Source organism: Salmo salar, chromosome ssa19 (genome assembly GCF_905237065.1).
Source record: "Salmo salar chromosome ssa19, Ssal_v3.1, whole genome shotgun sequence".
NCBI lineage: Eukaryota > Metazoa > Chordata > Actinopteri > Salmoniformes > Salmonidae > Salmo > Salmo salar.
In genome coordinates, this window is record NC_059460.1 from 70309796 (window position 1) to 70320122 (window position 10327).

A 10327-nucleotide genomic window follows, 5' to 3' on the forward strand; every position below is an offset into this window, starting at 1 on the left:
CTCTTCCATCCTATCATCTCTTCCCTCTGCTCAAACCTTCTCCAACCTATCTCCTGATTCTGCCTCCTCAACCCTCCTCTCCTCCCTCTCTGCATCCTTTGATTTCCTCTGTCCCCTATCCTCCAGGCCGGCTCGGTCCTCCCCTCCTGCTCCGTGGCTCGACGACTCACTGCGAGCTCACAGAACAGGGCTCCGGGCAGCCGAGCGGAAATGGAGGAAAACTCCGCCTCCCCTGCGGACCTGGCATCCTTTCACTCCCTCCTCTCTACATTTTCCTCTTCTGTCTCTGCTGCTAAAGCCACTTTCTACCACTCTAAACTCCAAGCATCTGCCTCTAACCCTAGGAAGCTCTTTGCTACCTTCTCCTCCCTCCTGAATCCTCCTCCCCCGCCCCCCTCCTCCCTCTCTGCGGATGACTTCGTCAACCATTTTGAAAAGAAGGTTGACAACATCCGATCCTCGTTTGCTAAGTCAAACGACACTGCTGGTCCTGCTCACACTGCCCTACCCTGTGCTTTGACCTCTTTCTCCCCTCTCTCTCCAGATGAAATCTCGCGACTTGTGACGGCCGGCCGCCCAACAACGTGCCCACTTGACCCTATCCCCTCCTCTCTTCTCCAGACCATTTCCGGAGACCTTCTCCCCTACCTCACCTCGCTCATCAACGCATCCTTGACCGCTGGCTACGTCCCTTCCGTCTTCAAGAGAGCGAGAGTTGCACCCCTTCTGAAAAAACCTACACTCGATCCCTCCGATGTCAACAACTACAGACCAGTATCCCTTCTTTCCTTTCTCTCCAAAACTCTTGAACGCGCCGTCCTTGGCCAGCTCTCTTGCTATCCCTCTCAGAATGACCTTCTTGATCCTAATCAGTCAGGTTTCAAGACTGGGCATTCAACTGAGACTGCTCTTCTCTGTGTCACGGAGGCTCTCCGCACTGCTAAAGCTAACTCTCTCTCCTCTGCTCTCATCCTTCTAGACCTATCTGCTGCCTTTGATACCGTGAACCATCAGATCCTCCTCTCCACCCTCTCCGGAGCTGGGCATCTCCGGCATCTCTGGATTGCGTCCTACCTGACAGGTCGCTCCTACCAGGTGGCGTGGCGAGAATCTGTCTCCGCACCACGTGCTCTCACCACTGGTGTCCCCCAGGGCTCTGTTCTTGGCCCACTCCTATTCTCGCTATACACCAAGTCACTTGGCTCTGTCATATCCTCACATGGTCTCTCATATCATTGCTATGCAGATGACACACAATTAATCTTCTCCTTTCCCCCTTCTGACAACCAGGTGGCGAATCGCATCTCTGCATGTCTGGCAGACATATCAGTGTGGATGACAGATCACCACCTCAAGCTGAACCTCGGCAAGATGGAGCTGCTCTTCCTCCCGGGGAAGGACTGCGCGTTCCATGATCTCGCCATCACGGTTGACAACTCCCTTGTGTCCTCCTCCCAGAGTGCTAAGAGCCTTGGCGTGACCCTGGACAACACCCTGTCGTTCTCCACCAACATCAAGGCGGTGACCCGATCCTGTAGGTTCATGCTCTACAACATTCGCAGAGTACGACCCTGCCTCACACAGGAAGCGGCGCAGGTCCTAATCCAGGCACTTGTCATCTCCCGTCTGGATTATTGCAACTCGCTGTTGGCTGGGCTCCCTGCCTGTGCCATTAAACCCCTACAACTCATCCAGAACGCCGCAGCCCGTCTGGTGTTCAACCTTCCCAAGTTCTCTCACGTCACCCCGCTCCTCCGCTCTCTCCACTGGCTTCCAGTCGAAGCTCGCATCCGCTACAAGACCATGGTGCTTGCCTACGGAGCTGTGAGGGGAACGGCACCTCCGTACCTTCAGGCTCTGATCAGGCCCTACACCCAAACAAGGGCACTCCGTTCATCCACCTCTGGCCTGCTCGCCTCCCTACCTCTGAGGAAGCACAGTTCCCGCTCAGCCCAGTCAAAACTGTTCGCTGCTCTGGCACCCCAATGGTGGAACAAGCTCCCTCACGACGCCAGGACAGCGGAGTCAATCACCACCTTCCGGAGACACCTGAAACCCCACCTCTTCAAGGAATACCTGGGATAGGATAAAGTAATCCTTCTAACCCCCCCCTTAAAAGATTTAGATGCACTATTGTAAAGTGGTTGTTCCACTGGATATTATAGGTGAATGCACCAATTTGTAAGTCGCTCTGGATAAGAGCGTCTGCTAAATGACTAAAATGTAAAAATGTAAATAATCTAATGTTTTGCTTTCGCTGTAAAGCCTTTTTGATATCGGACAATGTCGTTACATCAAGGAGAAGTGTATCTTTAAAATGGTGTAAAATAGTTGTATGTTTGAGAAAGTTGAATTATGACATTTTGTTGTTTTGGAATTTGCCGCCCTGATATTTTACTGGCTGTGTCCCGCAGGTGGGACGCTAGCGTCCCACGTAGCCCATAGAAGTTAATTACCGTTTATATTTTTAGTTTTTCCCTCGCTCGACTTGTTTTCATTCAACTTTTTCCCTCTGAACGCTTTATCTGGACGTGGTTCGTCAGGACCTCCACCAGCCGCAGCTAAGTAGTAACATTAACATGATGCCTTCTAATTGCAGTCGCTGTACTCATAATATACAGGAGAACGATCACCTTACGGCGAGGATAGCTGTGCTGCAAGCCCAGCTTCAGACGCAATCGTTAGGCAAGGGTAATTTCAGTGTAGGAAAGGATGAAACAGCATCTGTGCCACCAGTAAGTACAGATAGTAACGTTAGTATAAACCCCCTCGCACGGTCCCCGCAGCCGGACAACTTTCTCATGGCTTCTGGAGGGAAATGCTGTAGGAATGCTCAACCGGTGTCGCTCATTCAACCGACAGAAACTTTCAACCGGTTCTCCCCATTAAGCAGCGAGTCGGAGTCAGAGGCCGAGCCTTCTCTGGTCTCTCCTCCACCCATTACGGGGTCTGAGACGCCGAAGGCTCCCACCATTAGCTCTGACAAATTGAAAACCCTAGTCATTGGCGACTCCATTGCCCGCAGTATTAGACTTAAAACGACTCATCCAGCGATCATACGCTGTTTACCAGGGGGCAGGGCTACCGACGTTAAGGCTAATCTAAAGACGGTGCTGGCTAAAGCTAAAACTGGCGAGTGTAGAGAGTATAGGGATATTGTTATCCACGTCGTCACCAACGATGTTAGGATGGAACAGTCAGAGGTCACCAAGTGCAACATAGGTTCAGCGTGTAAATCAGCTAGAAAGATGTGTCGGCATCGAGTAATTGTGTCTGGCCCCCTCCCAGTTAGGGGGAGTGATGAGCTCTACAGCAGAGTCTCACAACTCAATCGCTGGTTGAAAACTGTTTTCTGCCCCTCCCAAAAGATAGAATTTGTAGATAATTGGCCCTCTTTCTGGGACTCACCCACAAACAGGACCAAGCCTGGCCTGTTGAGGAGTGACGGACTCCATCCTAGCTGAGGGGTGCTCTCATCTTATCTACGAACATAGACAGGGCTCTAACTCCCCTAGCTCCACAATGAGATAGGGTGCAGGCCAGGCAACAGGCTGTTAGCCAGTCTGCCAGCTTAGTGGAGTCTGCCACTAGCACAGTCAGTGTAGTCAGCTCAGCTATCCCCATTGAGATCGTGTCTGTGCCTCGACCTAGGTTGGGCAAAACTAAACATGGCGGTGTTCGCTTTAGCAATCTCACTAGTATAAAGACCTCCTCCATTCCTGCCATTATTGAAAGAGATTGTGATACCGCACATCTCAAAATAGGGCTACTTAATGTTAGATCCCTCACTTCCAAGGCAGTTATAGTCAATGAACTAATCACTGATCATAATCTTGATGTGATTGGCCTGACTGAAACATGGCTTAAGCCTGATGAATTTACTGTGTTAAATGAGGCCTCACCTCCTGGTTACACTAGTGACCATATCCCCCGCGCATCCTGCAAAGGCGGATCTGTTGCTAACATTTATGATAGCAAATTTCAATTTACACAAATAAAAACAACGTTTTCGTCTTTTGAGCTTCTAGTCATGAAATCTGTGCAGCTACTCAATCACTCTTTATAGCTACTGTTTACAGGCCTCCTGGGCCATATACACTAAGTTCCCTGAATGTTTATCGGACCTTGTAGTCATGGCAGATAATATTCACATTTTTGGTGACTTTAATATTCATATGGAAAAGTCCAGACCCACTCCAAAAGGCTTTCGGAGCCATCATTGACTCAGTGGGTTTTATCCAACATGTGTCCGGACCTACTCACTGCCACAGTCATACTCTGGACCTAGTTTTGTCCCGTGGAATAAATGTTGTGGATCTTAATAATGTTTTTCCTCATAATCCTGGACTATCGGACCACCATTTTATTACGTTTGCAATCGCAACAAATTATCTGCTCAGACCCCAACCAAGGATCATCAAAAGTCGTGCTATAAATTCACTGACAACCCAAAGATTCCTAGATGCCCTTCCAGACTCCCTCTGCCTACCCAAGGACGTCAGATTACAAAAAATCTGTTAACCACCTAACTGAGGAACTCAATTTAACCTTGCCCAATACCCTAGATGCAGTCGCACCCCTAAAAACAAATAACATTTGTCATAAGAAACTAGCTCCCTGGTATACAGAAAACACCTGTTCCATAAAATTGGAACGAAAAAGGCGCCACACCAAACTGGAAGTCTTCTGACTAGCTTGGAAAGACAGTACCGTGAAGTATCGAAGAGCCCTCACTGCTGCTCGATCATCCTATTTTTCCAACTTACAGTTTTTCTCCATTGGTTTGGCTCATTTCTTGAAACAGAAATTACATTCTCAAAACTACATGTGTAACAGTGTAGGTTCCGTCCCTCTCTTCGCCCCAACCTGGGCTCGAACCAGGGACCCTTGCACACATCAACAACTGACACCCCACGAAGCATCGTTACCCATCGCGCCACAAAAGCCGCGGCCCTTGCAACGCAAGGGGCAACCCTACTTCAAGTCTCAGAGCGAGTGACGTCACCGATTGAAACGCTATTAGCGCGCACCACCGCTAACTAACTAGCCATTTCACATCGGTTACACATGGACAAACCTCCAAACCACTTGGCAATTGTTCACAACAGAATTGAATTTCTCATTCATTTCATCAAATTGCAAATGTCTAAGTACATGTCTCAATGTCTCAGTACATCTTTGCAAATGATTAAGTACATGTAGCCTACATTTAGCACAATTTCCAAGTGAATAGATCTTATCGATCTAAACTGATTGTTGATTCTCAGTCTAATGGTTGTTCGCTCCAAAACGTGTCAGCGTCATTTCATTGTATAAGTCATCACATGCACAATAGTCTGTTCAATTGTCAAAATTAGTCAAGAACATAATACCATGAATACCATATATGAATCCCTTGGAACATTTGATACATTTATTACAGCAATTGACAGTCAGGTGAAACTAGAACTTGACTAACGAAGGAGGAGTTTCACACATCTCAGATGACCAATCAAACAGTATGTTTAGTTACCTGACAGGTGCTGTCCATGACTGTGAATGCTGCCAAACATGTATGTAAAGAGCTTGACCATGCAGGACCAGTACAATTTCTGAACATGGAGGCACCTGGCCAAGTAAATGAACAAGGGCAACTGCCTGCTCGAGTAAGAGGAAGAGGAAGAAGAAGAGGAGGAGGAGGAGGAGTAAGGGTGCGTGGTGGTGGAATAGGGGGAAGAGGCCGAGGAGCACGAAGACACCATGCTGTCCCGGATGAAATTCGGGCCACAATTATAGACCATGTTATCAACCATGGCCTCACAATGGCGGAGGCAGGTCGCCGAGTGCAGCCTAATGTGCCTCGCTCAACAGTCTCCTCCATCATCCAAACCTTTCGCAGGGAAAACAGGTATGTAGTCAGTCAATGATGGAATTATATGTTGTATAGGACAGGACACTGTGCATAGAGCAAGAAATATATTTATTTACACATTTACCTATTCATTTAGTGTGTGTGTGTGTGTGTGTGTGTGTGTGTGTGTCTGTGTGTGTGTGTGTGTGTGTGTGTGTGTGTGTGTGTGTGTGTGTGTGTGTGTGTGTGATAGGCCTACAGTAATATCCTACCTCAATGGGATGTTATGATACTAAAAATGACAAGAAAAACATGGAGAAAATAATCTATGGAATAGTTTATTTTCTACAGTATTGATGATACAGTTTACAGTAGTATTCCAGTCACTGTGCAGTGATGCATTAGAATTGTGGTAAAGTTACTGTAAGTAAAACAACAATTACATAGGTAACTCATTCTGTAAGGAATACATATGGTATACATTACGAATGGAGTGTTGTCCTTTGACTTCTATATCTAGGATTGGACGACAACCTTGCACGGGTGGCAGAGGAAAACTTCTCAATGAACAACAAGAACAAGAGATCTGTAACATGGTGATGGAAAATAATGCCATCACATTGAGACAGATCCACGCTGCAATCCTACAAGACAATGCCATATTCCAAAATGTCAACTCTATAAGCAACTCCACAATAGACCGGATATTGAAGAAGAATCAGATGACAATGAAGCAAATTTACAGGGTACCATTTGAGAGGAACTCTGATAGAGTGAAAGAGCTGCGGTACCAGTATGTACATGTAAGTCAGTTTACTGGTTGTCCATCATTATAACCTTTTTACAATTAAGCAGTGGTTCCCAAACTTTTTTGGCTTCAGTACCCACTTTACCTGATTTGTGTATCCAGGTAATCCAAGTATGGAAGTATTTGATTTATCTGACTTCAACATTTCGCCTAAAAACTGCAGCTTACTGTATGATGCAATTATCATTATAATCCTTATTTTGAAGAATATAACATACAATAAGAAAAGGGGTCAAAGAGCTGCAATTAGTGCCTCCCATGTAAATCTATCTAATACTGTGGGTTTTACTGTAACATTTCAGTAAGTCTAGTCATTGATGATTTCCCCCCTCCCCTTTCTGTCAAATACCCCTGTAGTACCTCTGCATAGGGGTACATGTACCCCAGGTTTGGAACCACTGGAGTAGTGGCCAGTAGTATATTGAACTTGTGGAGAACATAGAACATTCCTATGTAATTGTCTGTAACTGTAGTGTATGACTCTTCTGTATGACTGATTTTATGTTTTCTTTTTTTACGCTATTGTAGAGAATAATGGCATTGGAAGGAAACGAGACCCATCACATCCTCGTGTTTGTGGATGAAGCTGGCTTCAACCTGGCCAAGGGCCGAAGACGTGGCCGTAATATTATTGGCCACCGGGCCACGGCGGATGTCCCAGGCCAGCGAGGGGGCAATATAACTATGTGTGCTGCCATATCTGAGAATGGTGTGGCCACTCACATCCTCAGTCTTGGCCCATACAATACACAGAAGCTCCTCATCTTCTTGGACCGCCTTCATTTTGATTTGATCCCTGAAAATGAGAGAGGTCTCGTAGGGCCTCACCTACCACAATATGTCATTGTATGGGACAATGTGAATTTCCACCGTGGCCCGCTCATCAGGGCCTGGTTCACTACTCATCCAAGGATGGTCATGGTGTTCCTACCACCTTACTCTCCTTTCCTCAATCCTATTGAGGAGTATTTCTCCGCTTGGAGGTGGAGTTTGTATGAGCATCGGGCTCAAGATCAGAGGTCCCTGCTCCATGCAATGGACGCTGCGTGTGAGGATATTACAGGAGATCAGTGTAGGGGATGGTTGCGACATGCACGCCGTTTCTTCCCTCGTTGCATCGCAAGGGAGAATATACGCTGTGATGTGGAGGAGAATCTGTGGCCAGACAGACAGCAGCGTGTGGATGGCCAGGAGGGTGAGGATGGTGGCCAGGAGAGGGAGGGTGAGGACAGCGACCAGTGAAGAACTGTTAGTTGTGAAACTCCAGCTTTATTTACAGCACTGTAGGCTGCATATAATTTTAATTGTTTTTTGTTTGTGTGTTTATATTACAGTATATTATGCTGTATACATTTTCTTTTTACTCTGATGTATGGAAGTTACTTTATGTGTGTGAATGATAATGGTTACAATTTCCTTGGCAGTATGAGTGCAATGTGTGATGTCAAACCTTGGAGGCTACTCTTACCCTAAAATCCTATTTCTTTTTTTCAGTTTTATACACAATTGTATTCTGTTAGCTGGACAAAAAACAGTACAGTAACCATTGTCAATGAAGGACTGGGCTAAGACTGAAAGGTGGACATGAGGGATAGTTCAATGGTCCTCTGCCATAGTGACAAAACATCTAAACATTTTGACTTGCAGTGCTTACACAATGCCAAAGGGACGAAGCATTTTGGGGGCACTGACTGTTTAAATGAGAAGGAAATGTAGTTTTGGTTAAAGCACCAAGAGTGTTGAGAACGTCCGGTCTGTTTCAAGAAATGAGCCAAAGCAATTGAGAAGGATCTTTGCCATTTTCGTGGCACTGACTCTTTATATGGGAAAGGAATTTAGTTTTGAAGCATGAGTGAACAGTTTTAGGAGAGATATGAGCTTTTGCAAGTGAGCTATAGTGTTGTGCTGAACTGTAAGACTGTTTTGCCAAATGATCTTAGAGTTTTGAGAATGTAATTTCTGTTTCAAGAAATGAGCCAAACCAATGGAGAAAAACTGTAATTGAGGAAAAAAATAACAATCCTGTAAGGGTGCTTGCTGGTGGCAGGGAAGTCAGGCGCAGGAGATAGAACTTGGTATAAAACAGTAGTTTAATAAGTTTTCAAAAACGCAGAAAACCAAAATATACATAATAATACAAGTGGGCATAAAACCCATCGCACACCAGAACATATCTTGCACATAGCTTACAAACAAACAATCACTGACAAGGACAATGAGGGGGAACAGAGGGTTAAATACACAACATGTAATGAATGGGATTGGAACAAGGTATGATACAAGACAAGACAAAACCAAAGGAAAATGAAAAGAGGATCAGCGATGGCTAGAAGGTCGGCGACTTCGACCGCCAAACGCCGCCCGAACAAGGAGAGGGACAAACTTCGGCGGAAGTCGTGACAAATCCCCAATTTTTTGGGGATACGGTCGCAAAGCTAACTAAATAGCAGCATTCCCCAAGCGAGGATGGCTTTCACTTCAACAGTGATAAATTCATGAATTTCTTTGAGGAAAAGATCATGATCATTAGAAAGTAAATTACGGACTCCTCTTTAAATCTGCGTATTCCTCCAAAGCTCAGTTGTCCTGAGTCTGCACAACTCTGCCAGGACCTAGGATCAAGGGAGAGACTCAAGTGTTTTAGTACTATATCTCTTGAAACAATGATGAAAATAATCATGCCTCTAAACCTTCAAGCGGCATACTGGACCCTATTCCAACTAAACTACTGAAAGAGCTGCTTCCTGCGCTTGGCCCTCCTATGTTGAACATAATAAACGGCTCTCTATCTACCGGATGTGTACCAAACTCACTAAAAGTGGCAGTAATAAAGCCTCTCTTGAAAAAGCCAAACCTTGACCCAGAAAATATAAAAAAATATCGGCCTATATCGAATCTCCCATTCCTCTAAAAGAAAATTGAAAAGCTCTTGCGCAGCAACTCACTGCCTTCCTGAAGACAAACAATGTATACGAAACGCTTCAGTCTGGTTTTAGACCCCATCATAGCACTGAGACTGCACTTGTGAAGGTGGTAAATTACATTTTAATGGCGTCAGACCGAGGCTCTGCATCTGTCCTCGTGCTCCTAGACCTTAGTGCTGCTTTTGATACCATCGATCACCACATTCTTTTGGAGAGATTGGAAATCCAAATTGGTCTACACTGACAAGTTCTGGCCTGGTTTAGATCTTATCTGTCGGAAAGATATCAGTTTGTCTCTGTGGATGGTTTGTCCTCTGACAAATCAACTGTAAATGTCGGTGTTCCTCAAAGGTTCCGTTTTAGGACCACTAATATTTTCACTATATATTTTACCTCTTGGTGATGTCACTCAGAAACATAATGTTAACTTTCACTGCTATGCGGATGACACACAGCTGTACATTTCGATGAAACATGGTGAAGCCCCAAAATTGCCCTCGCTGGAAGCCTGTGTTTCAGACATAAGGAAGTGGATGGCTGCAAATGTTCTACTTTTAAACTCGGACAAAACAGAGATGCTTGTTCTAGGTCCCAAGAAACAAAGAGATCTTCTGTTGAATCTGCCAATCAATCTTGATGGTTGTACAGTCGTCTCAAATAAAACTGTGAAGGACCTCGGCGTTACCCTGGACCCTGATCTCTCTTTTGAAGAACATATCAAGACTGTTTCAAGGACAGCTTTTTTCCATCTATGTAACATTGCAA